At 40.6% G+C, this 23,996-nt stretch overlaps 1 pseudogene; it reads left to right on the top strand.

Moving 5' to 3' along the window:
• Positions 1-23,583, top strand: part of LOC113888039 — a 34,888-nt pseudogene extending 11,305 nt beyond the window's left edge.
• The last annotated feature ends 413 nt before the right edge of the window (positions 23,584-23,996 follow it).

The raw sequence follows: 23,996 nt of genomic DNA, 5'->3' as shown, positions 1-23,996 counted from the left end.
AGCTAACCAATGCATTTTTCTCATGGAAATGTCTTTCTTAAGCTGTGTTAATGAAGCATGTACTTGCTTGTAAATCTGCCTTTCTTCAAGATTCATGTCAATTGTTTTATGGCCCAGGATGACTCACCTTGTGTCAGTGCTATCTCAAAATGCATGCTGTGGGTGAGGGGCCTGGTGCAACTCTCTCAGTTTTGAGGCTTTTCCTTTCTCTAATTAGCAGCTTGCTAATAGGTATATAGTGAATGTCACTCAGTCTTGTCTGACTCTTTGCGTCCATGGAATTCTCCAGGCCAGAATACTGGAGTGGGTAGCCATTCCCTTCCCAACCCAGGGATTGAACCCAGGTCTCCTGCAATTCAGGCTGATTCTTTACCAGCTGAGCCACAAGAGAAGCCCAAGAATACTGGAGTGGGTAGCCTTTTCCTTCTTCAGCAGATCTTCCTGACCCAGGAGTTGAACTGGGGTCTCCTGCATTGCAAGTGGATTCTTTACCAACTGAGCTATCAGGGAAGCCCTTAGATATGTAACCCCTTGTTAAAAACTAGCAAGGGGGTACTCTTTCTGTCCACCCTTCTGATGCCTATGTCAGAAGCTTCCTCTATCATTTTTATACTTTAATGAAACATTACACAAAAAGCTCTGAGTGATCAAGCCTCATCACTGGCCACGGATCAAATTCCTCTCCTCCGGAGGCCAAGAATCCTGGCATTGTTCATGGTTTGTAGAAGCAACCTTTCATCTTGGGGGCTCATCCAGGATCCTTCAGGATAAGATGAGGACGCTCAGAGCTCTAGTTTTTTGCTCTCCAATACACATGTTTTCTGCTTTACTTTACTACACTGTGCCTGTGTGAGTGATTGATTGAAAGAGATACACAAACACGTGTGAAGCAAGAGTTGTGTCCTAATCTGTGGTTCCATGGTGACCTCATATGGCTTATGCCAAAAACCCTGTCAGGGGATTATACCTACTGGCTAATGTCAAGAGGCATCCAACCTCTCCTCCAGGGGAGTGGCCAGAGTTGGACGATGTGTGTGGACCACTCTCCTTTCTCAGTCAAACTCTCCAGTCTCTTTGACATTTTCATAACTGCCTGGGAATTAGAGCTACTAACCTAATATATCAGATTATAGACTTTCAAGGGACTTGTGGTTCATCCTGTTACTATGTACTTTTACTTAGACCCCAAGTTTGGAAGCACCTAGCCTTGCTAGGAGCCTAAAGTTACAAGAGCACGTTCAGGAGCAAGGTGGAGCTCTAGCTCCAGGAACGTCTCTCAGGCTACAGGTCACTCTCTTGGTTGCCTGTTTCAGGGGCCAGGGACCTGAAAGTGAGTCTTTGTAATGCCTGTACATCCAATCTATGTGGATAGAAGCATTGCTGGTGACCATGAGGTCTTAAGGACACAGAACAGGAATTCCAGTATCTGGTCAGATTGGAAGTGCAATGGGCTTCTTCCTTTGGGTAAACTAGTTCTTAGTGGACCAGAGGAGGCTATCTGGACTTTTGTCTCAAATCCTTAGACATTCTTTCTGGGAATGAGAAAGACATTTCTTAGACATTCATCTATGGGAATGAGCTGGAAGGATTGGCCCTAATAGCTCAAGGACAATAATCACTTTTTCCTCACTGGCTGTCCCTTCACCACCTCTTTTGCTATCATACATACTGGTGTGGTGATACTTCTGTGTGACACTCAGAAGGGGCATCTGGGGTTTTGTGTTCATCCCTTTATGACTCAGTGCTTCTACTGTGGTCAGGACTGTACTCAGGAATGTGCACAGGCCCACAGAAGATGGATACTTCCCCTAATAGTCTTAGCTTGGGAGGCATTCTGGAAGGCTACTCTGTTGTACTCCAGGTGGCATCAGAGAAGGAGCAGAAATCAGACAAAGGTCTTGATGGTGAGGAACTGGACATCAATCTGGGATGTCATCGGGTCTACCCCTGGTGCATCTCCACCCTGCCTCGTTGGTAGAACTGGGAAGGATGGGTAAGGCACCTGCGTACATAAGGAACAGACTAAGTCTGACCAGGGAAGGAAAGCTTCAGTGGAAAGTCTGTCTCCACCCCCATCTAGAGCAGGGAGGGACGCCTCTGGTAAGAAAGAGCTACAGCTTTAAATGTCACTTTTTCCCTCTCTTACAGATGGGAGCTAGCAGTTCCAGAATCAACCCCTTTAGAGTGTATTTAATTAAAAACTGTGACAATTTTGATACCCAGAGTTTAAAAAAGACACACCTGATCTTCTTCTGTGATACTGAATGGCCACACTATCCTTTGAAAGATGGGGAATGCTGGCCATTTGAAAAGTCTGTTAATTATAATACTGTTTTACAATTAGACTGTTTCTGTAAAAAACAAGGGAAATGGGTAGAAGTGCCATATGTGTTGCTCTTTTTCTCTCTGCAAGACATGCCAGCCTTATGTCCTAAGAGTACAGATTTGGGTGTGAAAGCTTCAGCTCCCTCCTCTCCTCTTACTTTGCCCCTGTATCCGGGGCTCCCAACTGAACAGGCTGAGAGTCTGGACACCCTTCCAGGAGGGGTGACCTCAGTTTCGGTAGAAATTCAAACAGTCCCAATTGCAGTTGAGACTATATATATATATAGAAGCCTTTAAGGGACTAACTTTACTTTATGAACTTACTTGGAAAGATGTAACGTATGTCTTGGGACAGATGCTAACTCCTGACTCAAAAGCTCGAGTTTTGGGGAAAAGCTGTTACCTATGGAGATGAATGGCTTGGTAATGAATCAGCAGAAAGCAGGGAGGGTGAGATAGCTGCCTTCCCTACTGGGAATCAGACAGTCTCCACAACAGAGTTAGACTGGGACTATAACACAACTAAAGGAAAATGGGGACCAGAATTACTTTTTCACATGTGTTTTTGTCAGGACTCAAGTGAGCGCACACTAAGACTTTAAACTATGCCAAACTGACAAGCATAGAACAGGGAGAGTAGGAAGCTTCTGGTAAATTCCTAGATAGACCAACAGGAAGTCCTTTGCAGATTCACTGAGATTTATCACAAAAGTACAGAGGGAGAAATGATCTTAAAAGATAGATTTCTCAGTTGGCTCTAGATATCCACTGTAAGCTATGAAAACAGGTGTATGGACCAAATCATCCTTAGATAACCTGTTGCCAGTGGCTCAGACAGTTTATTATGACAGATAGGAAGAGGAGAAGAGACAGAAAAATGCCAGAGAAAGACTGAAGCCCTAACAACAACTTTCAGATTAGCTCTGAAACAGTTGGAGAAAGATGCTCAGAGGGACCCTGGTGAAAAGGGATGGACATGCTGTTACTGTGGAAAAGAAGGGCACCTCAAGTAAGATTGCTCTGGCTCCATGTCCAGTCTGCAAAGGACCACATTAGAGAGGAGACTGCCCTCCGAGCTCTAGGCCTCAGGGGTCAGACTCTCAAGACAATCAGGACTGAAGGTGCCCGGGGGTCCCCACACAAGTTCCTGTCCTAGTTACACCTGAGGAACCCCAGGTATTGACAACTATGGGGGCCAATCAGTCAATTTCCTTTTAAACACTGTGGAAACTTACTCTATGCTTACTGAAACCCCTGGTCCACTTTCTCCCTGATCCACTTCCATAATGGGACTGTCTAGATGAGCCAAACGCTATTATTTCAGCTCAGTTGTTCTCTGATCTGCAACTGGGACTCTGCTATTTTCACACGAGTTTCTGATCCTGCCAGAGTCTCCTTCACCTTTCTGGGGAAGGATATACTGAGCAAGGTCCAGGCCTCTGTTTTCATGAATATGGAGCCTGCTCTTTCTCTCCTACTAATTGAACAAAATGTAAATCTTAGAGCGTGGGCTGATGGAAAAGCTGTTGGTAGAGCACAAAATGCTATCCAAGTCATCGTCAGGCTCAAAGACCCTCACCTATTAGCACATCAAAAGCAGTATCCACTGAAACCCGAGGTTAAGAAAGGGTTAAAACCCATTACTGAGAATTTAAAGGAGCAGGGGCTATTAATTCCTTGTAACAGTTTATGCAACACTCCTATTTTGCATGTAAAAAAGCTAAATCATAAATGGAGATTAGTTCAAGATTTACAAATAATAAATGAAGCTGTGGTTCCTTTACACTCTGTGGTGCTTGATCCTTATACTTTATTGTCTGAAATTCTTGAACAAGCCAAATAGTTTTCAGTCACTGGTTTGAAAGATGTTTTCTTTTCTAGAAGGGATGAGGGGCATAGGCCCTGAGAGAATTAAGCCTGTATTATTCATCCTCTACCTATGATTTTAAGACAATTGAGAGGATTTGGGGAGCATCACAGTCTATTGCCAGATTTAGATTCTGGGTTATGGGGAACTTGCCTAGCCTTTATATAAACTTATAACTGAAACTCAACAAGCCCAGACCACAAGCTGGTTTGGTCTCCAGATACTCAAAGCTTTTAACCTCTTCAAACTTCTCTTCAGCAGGCTCTTGTTTTGACCTTGCCTACAGGATGAGAGTTTAGTTTGTTACTGGAAAAAAAAAATCTGCCATTTGCACTTTTATTTCTTCCTGCCACCTGGGGACCTCTGGCCTGCCTATGGAGGCTAACACTCTCAGTCAAAGAATCTGACTTGACTTAGCAACAGCACATAAGCAAGAGGTTTTCCAGAGCTGTATTTACTCATGGATAGCTGTTCAATCATTGAACTTTTTTTTTTTGGGGGGGGGGGGGTGTTGGGGAAGCAGGAGTCTCTTGTATTTTAATTTTTCCCCAAAACTAACAGCTGATTTCTCATCAAAAACTATGGAGGCCAGAAGGCATATTTAAAATGTGAAAAGAAAAAAAATCAACTAAGAATATTATATCTGCAGAAGTATTCATCAAAATTGAAGGATAACTCAAGATAGTCCCAAATAAACAAAAGTAGAATTTGTCACCTGTAGACTTGTCCTACAAGAAATGCAAAAGGGAATCAGGCTAAAAGGAAAGGATGCTAGATAGCCAAACAAATAAATAAAGAACACTGGTAAAGCTTATTAAACAGGTAGATATAAAATTCAGTATTATTTTATCATTGTTTGTAACTTTTCTATTGTATGAGTTGAAAGACAAATTCATAAAACAATAATTATAAGTCAGTGCCAGTGGAGGCACATTGAATAAAGACATAAGCTATGGCAATAATATTATAAAGGGGAAAGAACAAAGGTATCTAGGAGTATAAGAGCAGAGTTTTGCATGCTATTGAAGCTGTTATTATTAATTAAAACTAAAATGTTATGAATTCAATATGGTTCTTGTAATTCCCAGGATAAACATTAAGAAAATAACTCAAAAACATACAAAAAGGAAAATGAGAAGGGTATCAAAAAGTACATAATGATAAAAGATCAATTAAACACAAAGGCAGTAGTGGAGGTAACGGGGAAGGAAAAGCTATAAGACACAGGAAAAAAAAAAAAGCAAAATGTTTGAGCAAATTCTTCATTATCAGAAATATGTTTAAATGTAAACAGAGTAAACTCTCTAATCAAAAGGCATAGATTGGCAGAAGGGGTGAAAAAATATAACTATCAAACTATATGCTGCCTACAAAATATTCATTTTGATCAAAAGAAACTGGTAGATTGAAAGTGAAATTATGTAAGGAATACTCCACACAAATAGTAACCAAAAGAGAACTTGGGTAGTTATATAAATATCATATAAAACAGACTTTAAGTCAAAATGTGTTTTAAGGCACAAAGAAGGATATTTCACATTGATTAAAGGGTCAATTTACCAAGAAGCTATAATTATAAACACACACACAACTAACAAGACTGTCACAATATATGTGAAGCAAAATCAGACAGAATAGAAGAGAGAAACAGACACTTCTACAATAATAGAGAAAGGTTGCTGCTGTAAGCCGACTGGGATTCTTGGCCTCCAGAGGAGAGGAATTTGATCTAGGGCCAGTGATGAGGCTTCATTGCTCAGAGTTTCTGTGTAATAAAGTTTTATTAAAGTATAAAAGAAATAGAGAAAGCTTTTGAAATAGCCATCAGAAGGGGAAAGAAAGAGGGTCCCCTTGCTAGTTTATAGCAAGGAGTTTTATACCTATTGCTGCCAAGTCGCTTCAGTCATGTCCGACTCTGTGTGACCCCATGGACTGCAGCCCACCAGGCTTCTCCGTCCATGGGATTCTCCAGGCAAGAACACTGGAGTGGGTTGCCACTTCCTTCTCCAATGCATGAAAGTGGAAAGTGAAAGTGAAGTCACTCAGTCATGTCTGACTCTTAGCGACCCCATGGACTGCAGCCCACCAGGCTCCTCCATCCATGGGATTTTCCGGGCAACAGTACTGGAGTGGGGTGCCATTGCCTTCTCCCTTTATACCTATTAGCAAGCTGCTAATTAGAGAAAGGATTTCCTTTAGGATTGACTGGTTTCCTTTAGGACTGAATGATTTGATATTATGATTGACAGGTTTGATTTCCTTTAGGAGTGCCTGATTTCCTTTAGGATTGACTGGTTTGAGCTCCTTGCAATCCAAGGGACTCTCAAGAGTGTCGTCCAACACCACAGTTCAAAACCATACCTTTGACTAGATGGACATTTGTGAGTGAAGTATTGTCTCTGCTTTTTAATATGCTGTCTAGGTTGGTCATAACTTTTCTTTTGAGGAACAAGTGTCTTAATTTCATGGCTGCAGTCACCATCTGCAGTGATTTGGAGCCCAAGAAAATAAAGTCTCTCATTGTTTCCATTGTTTCTCCATCTATTTGTCATGAAGTGATGGGGCCAGATGCCATGATCTTCGTTTCTTGAACATTGAGTTTTAAGCGAATTTTTTCACTCTCCTTTTTTGCTTTCATCAAAAGACTCTAATTCTTCTTCACTTTCTGCCATAAGGGTGGTGTCATCTGCATATCTGTCATTATTGATATTCTCCCGGCAATCTTGATTCCAGCTTCTGCTTCATCCAGCCTGGCATTTTGAATGATGTACTCAACGTAGAAGTTAAATAAGCAGGGTGACAGTATATATCCTTGACACACTCCTTTCCCAATTTGGAACCAGTTCCATGTCTGGTTCTAACTGTTGCTTCTTGACCTCCATACAGTTTTCTCAGGAGGCAGGTAAGGTGGTCTCATATTGCCATCTCTTAAGAATTTTCCACTGTTTGTTGTCATCCACACAGTCAAAGGCTTTGGCATAGTCAGTAAAGCAGAAATAGATGTTTTTCTGGAACTCTTCTTTTTTTTATGATCCAATGGATGTTGGCAATTTGATCTCTGGTTCCTCTGCCTTTTCTAAATCCAGCTTGAACATCTGAAAGTTCATGGTTCATTACTGTTGAAGCCTGGCTTGGAGAATTTTCAGCATTACTTTGCTAACCTGTGAGATGAGGCAATTGTGTGGTAGTCTTATATTCTTTGGATTGCCTTTCTTTTGGATTGGAATGAAAACCTTTTCCAGTTCCGTGGCCACTGCTGAGTTTTTCAAATTTGTTGAATTTGGAATGCATACTGAATGCAGCACATTAACAGCATCATCTTTTAGGATTTGAAGTAGCTCAACTGGAATTCCATCACGTCCACTAACTTTGTTCATAATGATGCTTCCTAAGGCCCACTTGACTTCACAATCCAGGATATCTGGTTCTAGGTGGGTGATCACACCATCATGGTTATCTGGGTCATGAAGATCTTTTTTGTATAGTTCTTCTGTGTATTCTTGCCACCTTTCCCTTTTCTCCTTCACCTTTAGCTTCTCTTCTTTTGTCAGCTATTTGTAAGGCCTCCTCAGACAATCATTTTGCCTTTTTAAATTTCTTTTTCTTGGGGATGGCCTTGAGCACTGCCTCCTGTACAGTGTCATGAACCTCCGTCCATAGTTCTTCAGGCACTTTGTATACCAGATCTAATCCCTTGAATCTATTTGTCACTTCCACTGTATAATCATAAAGGATTTGATGTGCAGGCACAGGAGGCCCAAGAGGAGCTACTCCACGTTAATGTCAGGAGGGGTAGCTGTGAAGAGATACCCCTTGTCCAAGGTAAGGAGCAGTGGCTGTGCTTTGCTGGAGCAGCCGTGAAGAGATACCCCACATCCAAGGTAAGAGAAATCCAAGTAAAACGGTAGGTGATGTGAGAGGGCATCAGAGGGAAGACACACTGAAACCATAATCACAGAAAACTAGCCAGTCTGATCACATGGACTGCAGCCTTGTCTAACTCAATGAAACTAAGCCATGCCATGTGGGGCCACCCAAGATGGGTGGGTCATGGTGGAGAGGTCTGACAGAATGTGGTCCACTGGAGAAGGGAATGGCAAACCACTTCAGTATTCTTGCCTTGAGAACCTCATGAACAGTATGAAAAGGAAAACTGATAGGATACTTAAAGGGGAACTCCCCAGGTCGGTAGATGTCCAATATGCTACTGGAGATCAGTGGAGAAATAACTCCAGAAAGAATCAAGGGATGGAGCCAAAGCAACAAACAAACAAACAAACAAACAAACAAAAACCCAGTTGTGGATGTGTCTGGTGACAGGAGCAAGGTCCAATGCTGCAAAGAGCAATATTGCATAGGAACCTGAAATGTCAGGTCCATGAATCAAGGCAATTTGGAAGTGATCAAATAAGAGATGGCAAGAGTGAACGTCGACATTCTAAGAATCAGGGAGCTAAAATGGACTGGAATGGGTGAATTTAACTCACATGACCATTATATCTACTACTATGGCCAGGAATCCCTTAGAAATGGAGTAGCCATCATAGTCAACAAAAGAGTCTGAAATGCAGTAGGGATGCAATCTCAAAAATGACAGAATGAATTTTATTCATTACCAAGGCAAACCATTCAATATCACGGTAATCCAAGCCTATGCCCCAAGCAGTAATGCTGAAGAAGCTGAAGTTGAACGGTTCTATGAAGACCTACAAGACCTTTTAGAACTAACACCTAAAAAAGATGTCCTTTTCATTATAGGGGACTGGAATGCAAAAGTAGGAAGTCAAGAAACACCTGGAGTAACAGGCAAATTTGGCCTTCGAATACAGAATGAAGCAGGGCAAAGGCTAATAGAGTTTTGCCAAGAGAATGCACTGGTCATGGCAAACACCCTCTTCCAACAACACAAGAGAAAACTCTAAACACGGACATCACTAAATGGTCAACACCGAAATCAGATTGATTATATTGTTTGCAGCCAAAGATGGAGAAGCTCTATACAGTCAGCAAAAACAAGACCGGGAGCTGACTGTGGCTCAGATCATGAACTCCTTATGGCCAAATTCAGACTTTAATTGAAGAAAGTGGGGAAAACCACTAGACCATTCAGGTCTGACCTAAATCAAATCCCTTATGATTACACAGTGGAAGTGAGAAATAGATTTAAGGGACTAGATCTGATAGATAGAGTGCCTGATGAACTATGGACTGAGGTTCGTGACATTGAACAGGAGATAGAGATCAAGACCATCCCCATGGAAAAGAAATGCAAAAAAGCAAAATGGCTATCAGAGGAGGCCTTACAAATAGCTGTGAAAAGAAGAGAAGAGAAAAGCAAAGGAGAAAAGGAAAGATATAAGCATCTGAATGCAGAGTTCCAAAGAATAGCAAGGAGAGATAAGAAAGCCTTCCTCAGTGATCAATCCAAATAAATATAGGAAAACAACAGAATGGGAAAGACTAGAGATCTCTTCAAGAAAATCAGAGATACCAAGGGAACATTTCATGCAAAGATGGGCTCAGTAATGGATAGAAATGGTATGGACCTAACAAAAGCAAAAGTTATTAAGAAGAGGTGACAAGAATACACAGAAGAACTGTACAAAAAAGATCTTCACGACCCAGATAATCACGATGGTGTGATCACTCACCTAGAGCCAGACATCCTGGAATGTGAAGTCAAGTGGGCCTTAGGAAGCATCACTACAAACAAAGCTAGTGGAGGTGATGGAATTCCAGTAGAGCTATTTCAAATCTTGAAAGATGATGGTGTGAAAGTGCTGCACTCCTTATGCCAGCAAATTTGGAAAACTCAGCAGTTTTCCAAACAGGACTGGAAGAGGTCAGTTTTCATTCCAATCCCAAAGAAAGGCAATCCCAAAGAATGCTCAAACTACCGCACAATTGCACTCATCTCACATGCTAGTAAAGTAATGCTCAAAATTTTCCAAGTCAGGCTTCAGCAATACAAGAACCGTGAACTTCCAGATGTTCCAGCTGGTTTTAGAAAAGGCAGAGGAACCAGAGATTGAATTGCCAACATCCGCTGGATCATGGAAAAAGCAAGAGAGTTCCAGAAAAACATCTATTTCTGCTTTATTGACTATGCCAAAGCCTTTGACTGTGTGGATCACAATAAACTGTGGAAAATTCTTCAAGAGATGGGAATACCAGACCACCTGACCTGCCTCTTGAGAAACCTATATGCAGGTCAGGAAGCAACAGTTAGAACTGGACATGGAACAACAGACTGGTTCCAAATAGGAAAAGGAATATGTCAAGGCTGTATATTGTCACCCTGCTTATTTAACTTGTATGCAGAGTACATCATGAGAAATGCTTGGCTGAAAGAAGCACAAGCTGGAATCAAGATTGCTGAGAGACATATCAATAATCTAAGATATGCAGATGATACCACCCTTATGGCAGAAAGTGAAGAACTATAGAGCTTCTTGATGAAAGTGAAAGAGGAGAGTGAAAAAGTTGGCTTAAAGTTCAACATTCAGAAAACTAAGACCATGGCATCTGGTCCCATCACTTCATGGTAAATAGATGGGGAAACGGTGGAAACAGTGTCAGACTTTGTTCTTTTGGGGCTCAAAAATCACTGCAGATGGTCACTGAAGCCATGAAATTAAAAGACACTTACTCCTTCGAAGGAAAGTTATGACCATCTAGATAGCATATCAAAAATCAGAGATATTACTTTGCCAACAAAGGTCCGTCTAGTCAAGGCTATGGTTTTTCCAATGGTCATGTATGGATGTGAGAGTTGGACTGTGAAGAAAGCTGAGCACCGAAGAATTGATGCTTTTGAACTGTGGTGTTGGAGAAGACTCTTGAGAGTCCCTTGGACTGCAAGGAGATCCCATCATCCATCCTAAAGGAGATCAGTCCTGGGTGTTCATTGGAAGGACTGAAGCTAAAGCTGAAACTCCAGTACTTTGGCCACCTCATGCGAAGAGTTGACTCATTGGAAAAGACTCTGATGCTAGGAGGGATTGGGGGCAAGAGGGGAAGGGGACGACAGAGGATTAGATGGCTGGGTGGTATCACCGACTCGATGGACGTGAGTTTGAGTGAACTCCGGGAGTTGGTGATGGATAGGGTGGCCTGGCGTGCTGTGATTCATGGGGTCGCAAAGAGTCGATCATGACTGAGGGACTGAACTGTCTGACTGATACCTGAATGGTCTAGTGTCTTAGAAATATTAATAAGGATTGCATTGAATGTGCAGGTGGATTTGGGTAGTGATACCTTATGGTGAACTATGTTGGATTCATGATCTCTAAAGAAGAAGATTTAGCTTTGGGACCAGGAACCAGGCTTGATCACTCAAGAGCTTTTGTGTAGCAGAGTTTTATGAAAGTATGAAAAGGGACAGAGAAAGCTTCTGACATACCCATCAGAAGGGGGATGAAGAATTCCCCCATGGGCTAGTCTTATCAAGGGCTTATATACTTTTACCAGACCCATTCCTACAACATACTTTTTAAATTAACAAGATTAGAATTAACAATAGAAAGGTCTCACCAGACCCACTCCCACAATATACAAGATATCTTAAGATCACAAGATTAGTCAGAAGGTTCTTGTTAAGGAGGAACATGTGCTCTAGCAAGATGCATTATATTGACTAAGACAAAGAAATGCAGGAAAAAAGTCTGTCCTTTTCTCCTCCTTGAGAGTCTCAGACCCCTTTCTCCTCCTCAGGGGCCTTGGACTTCTTATCAACCTGCTAGGAATTGACTCTCTCAGTAGTACAGACATGCTAACAATATTAATTCTTCCAATCCATGAAAACAGGATGTTTTTCCATTTATTGTGTCTATTTTAATTTCTTTCATCAATGTTTAAAGTATTTATTGACATCTTAAGGCTTTTCCCTATATAAGATCTTGTCATCATCAAACAGACTATTTTACATTTTCCTTTCTAATTTGGTTGATTTTTTTAATTAATTTTTTATTGGAGTATAGTTGCTTTACAATATTGTATTAGTTTCTATTGTACAGCAAAATTAATCAGCCATACATGTGATATATGTAGTCCCTTTTGGACTTCCTTCCCATCCTGGTCACCACTGTACATTAAATAGAATTCCCTGTGCTATACAGTATGCTCTCATTAATTATCTATTTTATATATAGTATAAGTAGTGTAAATGTATCAATCCCAATCTCCAAATTTGTCCCACCCTGCTTTTCCCTTTGGTATTCCCATTTATTTATTCTCTATCTCCATGTCTTTATTTCTGCTTTGCAAATAAGATCATCTGTACCATTTTTCTAGATTCCACATATATATGCTAATATGTGATCTTTGTTTTTCTCTTTCTGACTTACTTCACTTTATGTGCCACTCTCTAGATCCATCCGTTTACAAATGACACAATTTCATTCCTTTTTATGACTGAATAATATTCCAGTATATATATATATATATATATATATATATATATATATATATATGTGTGTGTGTGTGTGTGTGTGTGTGTGTGTGTGTGTGTGTGTGTATGTGTGTGTGTATGCACCACATCTTCTTTATCCATTCCTCTGTTGATGGACATCTAGGTTGGTTCCATATTCTAGCTATTGTAAATAGTGTTGCTCTTAACATTGGGGTACATGTATCATTTTGAATTATGGTTTTTTTTGGTACTGGCACCAACCCCCCCCCCCCCCCAGAAATATAGATCAATGGGTATACACACACAGACACACAGACACACACATACAAATGAATCACTTTGCTGTATACCTTAAATTAACACAACATTGTAAGTCAACTACATTTCAATAAAAAATAGACCACCAGGAAACACATGAAAAGATGCTCAACATCAATAATTATTGCTTCGCTGTGCTTAGTCACTCTGTCTTGTCCAACTCTTTGTGACCCCACGGACTGAAGCCCACCAGGCTCCTCTGTACATGGGAATTCTCCGGGTAAGAACACTGGTGTGGGTTGTCATGCTCTCCTCCAGGGGATCTTCCCAATCCAGGGATCGAACCTAGGTCCCCAGGGCTGCAGGTGGATTCTTTTCCATCTGAGCCACCAGGCAAGTCCCACTAATTATTAGAGAAATGCAAATGAAAACTGCAATGAGGTACGACCTCACACTGGTTAGAATGGCCATCATTAAAAAGTCTACAAGCAATAAATGCTGGAGAGGTTTTGGAGAATAAGAAACTCCTACACTGTAAATAGTAATGTAAATTTGTGCAAGAACATGGTATATGTCTCCATCTGTTAATGTAATCTTTGATTTCTTTCATCAGTGTTGTCAAGTTTTCTGTTACAGGTCTTTTTTCTCCTTAGGTAGGTTTATTCCTCAGTATTTTATTCTTTTTGATGTGATGGTAAATGGGATTGTTTTCTTAATTTATCTTTCTGACTTTCATAACAGTGTATAGGAATTTAAGAGATTTCTGTGTATTAATTTTGTATCCTCTAACTTCATCAAATTCATTGATGAGTTCTAGTAGTTTTCTGGTAGCATCTTTAGGATTTTCTACGTATAGTATCATGTCATCTGCAAACAGTGACAATTTTACTTCCTTTCAATTTTGATTCCTTTTGGTTTTTCTTCTCTGCTTGCCATGGCTAGGACTTCTAAAATCATGTTGAATAAAAGTGGCAAGAGTGGATATCCATATTTTGTTTATGATCTTGGAGGAAATGCTTTCAGGTTTTGACCACACAAAGAAATAGGGAAAAAAGAGAACCAACAAAGAATTCAAAATAAGAACAGTCATTAAGAAATAAACTTAGTAAAACAAAAAATGAAAACTAAACTACAAAGAAAAAGCAAACAGATAACAAAAAAGTGAAGAAAACAAAACACACACATAAAAATCAATTTAAAAAATAAAGAATGAAAGCAAGAAAAAAAATCTCCAAAACAACAAAAAAATAGAAAAACAAAAAATAAATAAAAACAAAAAATTAAAAAATTGAAAACAACAATACCAACAACTGAAGAAAACGAAACAAGGAAACAAAACAAAATGATAGTAATAAGAATATTTTTCTGGGGCATTGTCTCTCAGTGTGCTTGTTCCCACAGTGAGCCGGAGCCAAACCCTGCCTCTCAAGGAGACCTTCCAATACCTCTAGAAAGGTCTCTAGGCCTGCTGTGGGCACTATGGGGCCAGCTCAGACAGTTCAGTTCAGTTCAGTTGCTCAGTCATGTCCGACTCTTTGCGACCCCATGAATCGCAGCACGCCAGGCCTCGCTGTCCATCACCAACTCCCAGAGTTCACTCAGACTCACGTCCATCGAGTCAATGATGCCATCCAGCCATCTCATCCTCTGTCGTCCCTTTCTCCTCCAATTGCTCCCAGCATCAGAGTCTTTTCCAATGAGTCAACTCTTCGCATGAAGTGGCCAAAGTACTGGAGTTTCAGCTTTAGCATCATTCCTTCCAAAGAAATCCCAGGGCTGATCTCCTTCAGAATGGACTGGTTGGATCTCCTTGCAGTCCAAGGGACTCTCAAGAGTCTTCTCCAACACCACAATTCAAAAGCATCAATTCTTCAGCACTCAGCTTTCTCCACAGTCCAACTCTCACATCCATACATGACCACTGGAAAAACCATAGCCTTGACTAGCCGGACCTTTGTTGGCAAAGTAATGTCTCTGCTTTTCAGTATGCTATCTAGGTTGGTCATAACTTTCCTTCCAAGGAGTAAGTGTCTTTTAATTTCATGGCTGCAGTCACCATCTGCAGTGATTTTGGAGCCCAAAAAAATAAAGTCTGACACTGTTTCCACTCTTTCCTCATCTATTTCCCATGAAGTGATGGGACCAGATGCCATGATCTTCGTTTTCTGAATGTTGAGCTTTAAGCCAACTTTTTCACTCAGACACTGACCTGGCCCAATTCCTGCATGTATTTGTCTGGTAAGTCCACTGCTGCAAACATTAGACTGGTCTTAATTGTGGCAACATTTACTGTCTATTCAGGTATCTCACAGATTCAAGATTTACCAAGTAGATCTAAAGGCTTTAATCTGCATCTTGTGCAAATGCACAGAAAATTTCTATCCCTCTTCCATAGTTGTACTACCCCAGGTTTGGTTTTGACCTTGCCTCTGTGTGTACTCTACCTGTGCTCTAACCTGCCCAGGCGAGAGGGAGCAATAGAAAAGCAGTGTTGCCAAAATCTTGGTTTTCTGTTCACCAATGCCAAACAGAAATATGGAGACAGAGTTATGGATGAGAAGGAAAGAGTAACTTTATTATTTTGCCAGGTAAAGAGGGAACACAGTAGGCTAGCTCCTCAAGAACTGTGCCCCTCTCATTGGTGAGTTCAGTTCAGTCACTCAGTTGTGTTCAACTCCTTGCAACCCCAAGGAACAAGCATGCCAGACATTCCTGTCCATCACCAACTCCTGGAGCTTGCTCAAACTCATGTCCATAGAGTTGGTGATGCCATCCAACCATCTCATCCTCTGTTCCATTTTCCTGCCACCTTTAATCTTTTTCAGCATCAGGGTCTTTTCCATCGTGTGGCCAAAGGGTCTTTTTGCATCAGGTGGCCAAAGTATTTGAGCTTCAGCTTCAGCATCAGTCCTTCCAATGATTATTCAGGACCGATTTCCTTTAGGATTGACTGGTTGGATCTCCTTGCAGTCCAAAACACTCTCAAGAGACTTCTCCAACAACACAGTTCAAAAGCATCAATTCTCTTGGCAAAACTCTGTTAGCCTTTCCCCTGCTTAATTCTGTCCTCCAAGGCCAAATTTGCCTGTTGCTCCAGGTATCTATTGACTTCCTACTTTTGCATACCAGTCCCCTATAATGAAAAAGACATATTTTGTGGGTGTTTGTTCTAGAAGGTCTTCATAGAACCATTCAAATTCAGCTTCTTCAGCATTACTGATTGGGGCATAGACTTGTATTACTGTGATATTGAACGGTTTGCTTTGGAAACGAAAAGAGATCATTCTTCTGTTTTTGAGATTGCATCCAAGTATTGCATTTCAGACTCTTTTGTTGACTATGAGGGATACTCCATTTCTTCAAAAGGATTCTTGCCCACAGTAGTAGATATAATGGTCATCTGAGTTAAATTCACCCATTCCAGTCCATTTTAGCTCACTTATTCCTAATATGTCGATGCTCACTGTTACCATCTCCTGTTTGACCACTTCCAATTTACCTTGATTCATGAACTGAACATTCCAGGTTCCTATGTAATATTGCTTTTACAGCATCGGACTTTACTTCCATCACCAGTCACATCCACAAGTGGGTCTTTTTGCTTTGGCTCTGTCTCTTTATTCTTTCTGGAGTTGTTTCTGCACTCTTCTCCAGTAGCATATTGAGCACCTACTGACCTGGGGAGTTCATCTTTCAGTGTCCTATCTTTTTGCCTTTTCATACTGTTCATGGGGTTTTCAAGGCATGAATATTGAAGTGGTTTGTCATTCCCTTCTCCAGTGGACCATGTTTTATCAGAACTCTCCACCATGACCCATCTGTCTTGGGTGGCCCTACATGGCATGGCTCATAGGTTCATTGAGTTAGACAAGGCTGTAGTCCATGTCTCAGTTTTCTGTTATTGTGGTTTTCATTCTTTCTGCCCTCTGATGGATAAGGATAAGAGGCTCATGGAAGCTTCCTGATGGCAGAGACTGACTGAGGGGGAAACTGGGTCTTGTGTGATGGGCAGGGCCATCTTTAATCCGATTTTCTGTTGATGGGTGGGGCTGTGTTCCCTCCCTGTTATTTGACCTGAGGCCAAACTAATATGGAGGTAATGAAGATAATGGTGAGCTCCTTCAAAAGGTCCAGTGCACGAACTGCACTCAGTGCCCTCGACCATGCAGCAGGCCACCACTGATCCGTGCCTCCACCAGAGACTCCTGGACACTCACGGGAAAGTCTGGGTCAGTCTCTGTGGGGTCACTGTTCCTTTCTCCTGGGTCCTGGTGCACAAAAGGTTTTGTTTGTGGCCTCCAAGGGTCTGTTTCCCCAGTCCTGTGTAAGTTCTGGTGGCTCTATGGTGGGGTTGATGGCGACCTCTTGCAAGAGGGCTTGCAGGGGCAGCCAGAGCCCCTGCCAGGCCAATACTGACCTGTATCTCTGCAGGAGACATTCAAACACTGAAAGGTAAGACTGGCTCAGTCTCTGTGGGGTCTCCTGCTGCACACAAATTTTTGTTTGAGCCCTCCAAGCACCTCTGGCTGATATGGGGCTTTATTCTAAACATGATTTCGCCCCTCCTACCATCTTGCTGGGGCTTCTCCTTTGACCTTGGATGTGGGGTATCTTTTTTTGTGGGATCCAACATTCTCCTCAAGTTCCCATGGAAGATTCACCAACATAGACCTTTATCCTGGGCCATGACACAAATCTCAAGAAGTTGAAGTGAAGTGATTTCATACAGAGTGTGTCCTCTGACCATAAGGGAACAAAATGGGAAATAATGGAAAGACAATATTAAAAATCTCTGAACACATTGAAATGAAACAACATATTTATAAATAATCCATGGGTCAAGTTGATCACAAAGGAAATAAAATGCACATAAAACAGAATAAAAATGAAGCCTCTGAAGCAGTGCTGGCATGGAAATTTATAGCACTGAATTGCTTACATTAGAAGAAAGAAAAGTTCTCAAGTACATGTTTCTATCCTAAGAAACTAGGAAAAAAGAGAAAAATAAACAAAAAAGAATCACAAGAAAGAGATAATAAACACCAAAATTTAAATCAGTTGAAAATAGGAAAACAACAGAGATAAGCAAATAAATTGTTATTTTTTAAAAACTATCATTGCAATTGAAAACCCTCTAGGAAGACTGACAAAAATACGAGAGGAATGATAGAAATCACCAGTATTAGGAGTTAAACAGGGGATATGTTTCCAGTTGTTATTGTTCAGTCAGTCAGTCATGTCCGACACTTTGTGACCCCATGGACTGCAGCACGCCAGGCTTCCCTACTCTTCATCTTCTCCTGGAACTTGCTCAAACTCATATTCATTGAGTCAGCAATGCTATCCAGCTGCAGACTCATGGTTCCAATGCCAGTGTGTGCTTAGTCGATCAGTCATGTCTGATTCTTTGCGACCCCATGGACATGTAGCCAAGCTCCTCTGTCCATGGGGATTCTTCAGGCAAAAATACTGGAGTGGGCTGCCATGACCTCCTCCAGGAGTCTGCAGCTATTACAAAGTATAGTATGGAAATACTATTAAGAACTATGGGCTTCCCAGGTGGTACTAGTGGTAAAGAAGTAGCCTGCCTTGCAGGAGATGCAAGAGACACAGGTTGGATCCCTGGGTTGTGAAGATCCCTGGGAGATGGGAATCTTCTTCACACTTCAGTATTCTTGCCTGGAGAATCCCATGGACAGAGGAGACTGGCTGGCTACAATCCATAGGATCGCAAAGTGTCAGACATGACTGGAGTTACTTAGCATGCATTAATAGCTATACACTTATAAACTCAACAATTTAGCAGGTAACAACCAATTCCTGAAAAATCAAAAACTATCAAAACTCAAATAAGATTAAATAAATAGACATCTGAATATCACTATTAAAGAACTTGAATTTTTAATAAAAAAATCTTCCAAAAAGAAATTTCCAAGCTCAGATGATTTAAATAGAAAATTATATGAATCTGTTAAAGAAGTCTCACCAATCCAGACAATCTTTTTCAAAAATTAAAAGGAAAAAAACCTTCCCAATTCACTTGATAAAGCCAATATTAACCTGATGCCAAAACCAAAGACAATGCCGGAAAAAAAAAAGCCATTACATATCAAATCCCTCATGAACATGAACACAATTATCATTAACAAAATATTAGAAAGACAAATCTATGACTTCATAAAAACAAATTATACATTGTGATCAAGTGAGAGTTTTTCCAGGTATGAAGCATTGCTTCAAAATTAAAAAAATCAATTAATGTAATCCACAAAGGCTAAAGAACAAAAATAATATGATTACATCTAGGAACACAGAAGATTATCGACAAACTCTAACACCAATTCATGATAACAAATTTTCAGAAAGTTAGGAATAGGGATGAATTACCTGTAAAGAATATCTACAAAAATCCTATAGTTAACTTCATACTTAATAGTGAAAGACTGAATGGTTACCACTAAGATTGGGAACAAGGAAGGATGTCCAACCTCTACTCTCTTATTTAAAAACAGGAAGTTTTAGCCCCTAAAATAAGAATAAATGAAAAGCATGTAGATGAGCTCAACTGGAATTCCATCACCTCCGCTAGCTTTGTTTGTAGTGATGCTTTCTAAGGCCCACTTGACTTCACATTCCACGATGTCTGGCTCTAGGTGAGTGATCACACCATTGTGATTATCTGGGTTGTGAAGATCTTTTTTGTACAGTTCTTCTGTGTATTCTTGCCACCTCCTAATATCTTCTGCTTCTGTTAGGTCCATACAATTTCTGTCCTTTATCGAGCCCACCTTTGCATGAAATGCTCCCTTGGTATCTCTAATTTCCTTGAAGAGCTCTCTAGTCTTTCTCATTCTATTGTATACCTTGTTTCTTTGCACTGTTTACTTAAGAGGGCTTTTTTTATCTCTTGCTATTCTTTGGAACTCTGCATTCAGATGCTTATATCTCTCCTTTTCTCCTTTGCTTTTCGCTTCTCTTCTTTTCAAAGCTATTTGTAAGGCCTCCTCTGACAGCCATTTTGCTTTTTTGCATTTCTTTTCCATGGGGATGGTCTTGATCCTTGTCTCCTGTTCAATATCACGAACCTCATTCCATAGTTCATCAGGCACTCTATCAGATCTAGTCCTTTAAATCTATTTCTCACTTTCACTGTGTAATCATAAGGGATTTGATTTAGGTCAGACCTGAATGGTCTAGTGGTTTCCCCCACTTTCTTCAATTAAAGTCTGAATTTGGCCATAAGGAGTTCATGATCTGAGCCACAGTCAGCTCCTGGTCTTGTTTTTGCTGACTGTATAGAGCTTCTCCATCTTTGGCTGCAAAGAATATAATCAATCTGATTTCGGTGTTGACCATCTGGTGATGTCCATGTGTAGAGTCTTCTCTTGTGTTGTTGGAAAACTCAGCAGTGGCCACAGGACTAGAAAACGTCAGTTTTCATTCCAATCCCAAAGAAAGGCAATGCCAAAGAATGCTCAAACTACTGCACAATTGCACTCATCTCACACGCTAGTAAAGTAATGCTCAAAATTCTCCAAGACAGGCTTCAGCAATACGTGAACCGTCAACTTCCAGATGTTCAAGCTGGCCTTAGAAAAGGCAGAGGAACCAGAGATCAAATTGCCAACATCCACTGGATCATGGAAAAAGCAAGAGAATTCCAGAAAAACATCTATTTCTGCTTTATTGACTATGCCAAAGCCTTTGACTGTGTGGATCACAATAAACTGTGGAAAATTCTTCAAGAGATGGGAATACTAGACCACCTGACTTGCCTCTTGAGAAACCTATATGCAGGTCAGGAAGCAACAGTTAGAACTGGACATGGAGCAACAGACTGGTTCCAAATAGGAAAAAGAGTACATCAAGGCTGTATATTGTCACCCTGCTTATTTAACTTATATGCAGAGTACATCATGAGAAATACTGGGCTGGAAGAAGCACAAGCTGGAACCAAGATTGCCAGGAGAAATATCAATAACCTCAGATATGCAGATGACACCACCCTTATGGCAGAAAGTGAAGACGAACTAAAAAGCCTCTTGATGAAAGTGAAAGAGGAGAGTGAAAAAGTTGGCTTAAAGCTCAACATTCAGAAAACTAAGATCATGGCATCTGGTCCCATCACTTCATGGTAAATAGATGGGGAAACAGTGGAAACAGTGTCAGACTTTATATTTTGGGGGCTCCAAAATCACTGCAGATGGTGATTGTAGCCATGAAATTAAAAGACACTTACTCCTTTGAAGGAAAGTTATAACCAACCTAGACAGCATATCAAAAAGCAGAGATATTACTTTGCCAACAAAGGTCCGGCTAGTAGAAGCTATGGTTTTTCCAGTGGTCATGTATGGATGTGAGAGTTGGACTGTGAAGAAAGCTGAGCACTGAAGAATTACTGCTTTTGAACTGTGGTGTTGGAGAAGACTCTTGAGAGTCCCTTGGACTGCAAGGATATCTCACCAGTCCATCCTAAAGGAGATCAGTCCTGTGTGTTCATTGGAAGGACTGAAGCTAAAGCTGAAACTCCAATACTTTGGTCACTTCATGAGAAGAGTTGACTCATTGTAAAAGACTGATGCTGGGAGGGATTGGGGGCAGGAGGAGAAGGGGACGACAGAGGATGTGATTCCTGGATGGCATCATCGACTCGATGGACATGAGTTTGAGTGAATTCCGGGAGTTGGTGATGGACAGGGTGGCCTGGTGTGCTGTGATTCATGGGGTCACAAAGAGTCGGACATGACTGCGTGACTGAACTGAACTGAATGTTAATGAGAAATGAAGAAACAAAATACCCATATCTGCAGATGACATTGTCTACATAGAAAATACTAAGAAATCTACACAGACCAAAAAACCCTGTACAAATCCATTAGCACCCATAAACTCCCAAAACAAAAAGCAAAAAACCAAAATTGAGTTAAATCAAGTCTGTGGATACTAAATCAGCACTTAGAAGTCAACTGTGACTTGGTGCCTAGGCCTGAACCTCTTGGTCAAGAGCCCTCAGAACCTGGACAGGACTGCACCTGGTTCCAGTTGTCCTGCTCCCTGCCCCTACTTTTCTCTCTGCTCAGGGGGAGTGCACAGAGTGGGCAGTGCAGAGCCAAGAGGATATGAGGATTTCCTGCCCCTCCCTGGTGCAGTTTCCTGAGCCCAGGTCTACATGCTCTCACAGCATATCTGATCAGGCCCCTAGTGCCTGGGAAGCCCAGCACCAGGCAGAGTAGCCATGTCTGGTGTGGTGTCCAGAGGTGGCTGCAGGGCCATTCGTCTGCATTCAGGTGGATGCCACCAGGTGGAGCTGGCCTACTGGGAAAAATATAGCTAAGAGGAAATGCACTACCTTCCCCAACACTTGTGCAAGTGACTCAGAACTTATTTACTAGGCATTGTGGTATAGCAAAATGAAATACAAGAAATCAAAAGTAAGATAATTTAAGGCAGTGAAACTTAAATAAAACATAAACATGTCAAAAGACCCACTGGAGACAGCAAAGGATGGGAAATAAAGTGAAACAGTGTTTTATCCCATGAATTTCATGGGCTTTTTGAAAGCCTTTTTGAAAGGCTTTTTGAAATTTAAAAACATGACTACTCTTCTTTAGAGGACTGCTCTTTTCAGTGCCAGTTCCATCAAACCAACAAGCCCCTAGATATCAGCTGTTTTATATTCCTTTTGTATTATTATTATTATACTTGGGAATATAAGATTAAATTCGTCCAGCTAGGAATGAGAAGACAAAAGCAACTATCAGACTTTCATAGTTTTTTTTGTTTTTTGTTTTGCATTTCACTAACATTTGTCTTTTATTTTTGGTAAACATTTCCATTATACCCTACTTCACAGACTCTTGTACCTTTAGGCACTAGGTTTACTAAATATCACATCTGCCTATTTACTCAAATTATTTCCTTTACTTATGGCTTTTTCTACTATAGTTTTCCCGATTGTTGTTTTAGTTGCTAAGTTGTGTCTGATGCTCTTTTTGTGACCCTGTGGACTGTAACCCCCAGGCTTCTCTGTCCATCATATTTCCCAGGCAAGAATATTGGAGTGGGTTGCCGTTTCCTTCTCCAGTGGATCTTCCTAACCCAGGCATAGAACCTGGGTCTCCTGCAATGCAAGCAGATTCTTTACCATACCATCTGAGCCACTAGGAGTCCAGCAATCTACCAAACCCTGAGGGCCCTAAATGTTTATTTTTTTCCATGTCCCTTCTACTTAAGTGTTCATAGTTACTCTCTGTCATTTTCCATGGTGATGGTTATGATTTTATCTCTTGGTCAGAAGTCATTACCTTGGTACTGGCTCTTAGGACAACTTCTTATATGAATGAGACTATTCTATATTTTGTCTTTCATTCTGATAGTTACACTATGAATTCTAAAAAAAGGTATTCCTGACCAAGATAGCATCTGTTTTCTTGATACCTGGTTGCCATTTGTACTACCTCAAGTAACCATCCTTTTATTTAAAGTACACATTCCAGTCTATATTGAGATGAACATTCCCTGGTTGTGTTTTCCCAATAGTTTTCTCATTGTTGCAATTTATTGGTTTGATTGTCACAAACTTAATTTGGGAGACATAACGTTACCGGTAGATCCACTTATGAACTGGAAATGCTGCTTCACTCCACTTAAGATTCATAATCTTGAGCAAACTGAAAAGCCTACACTGAAAATAATTTGTCATATGTCATTCATATTTCAATAAAGCTGGGGAAACTTGTTAATATGTTGTCATGTTGGAACTAAGCAAAACTTACAACTACAAGAATCATAGTTTTACAAACAAGAAGGAATGATGACTATGACATGTGAAAAAATGCTACCAAAACTTCTTGTCCCCTAATTTTCATAACTTTCTGAATGTTTCTTTTGGGGCTATGCTATTATTTATTAAATGGTGATTTTAAAACAAAATAATTCCAGTGTTGTACCTTCTCAGTAACACTGTATATTATAAACACCAATTTGTTATTAATATCAAAACAAAAGACAACATTTTGGCCATATTGATGTTTCTGATACACAAAACACTGCTTGATGCAAACTGTTCTGTACATCTGAGATACACTGCCAACTTTAATATATGACAAATATTTTTATCAAGGTTTAAAGATATTT

This window comes from Bos indicus x Bos taurus, chromosome X, assembly GCF_003369695.1.
Source record: "Bos indicus x Bos taurus breed Angus x Brahman F1 hybrid chromosome X, Bos_hybrid_MaternalHap_v2.0, whole genome shotgun sequence".
NCBI lineage: Eukaryota > Metazoa > Chordata > Mammalia > Artiodactyla > Bovidae > Bos > Bos indicus x Bos taurus.
The sequence above is the reverse complement of the archived record's forward strand: the minus strand, read 5'-3'. Positions and strand labels throughout refer to the sequence as shown.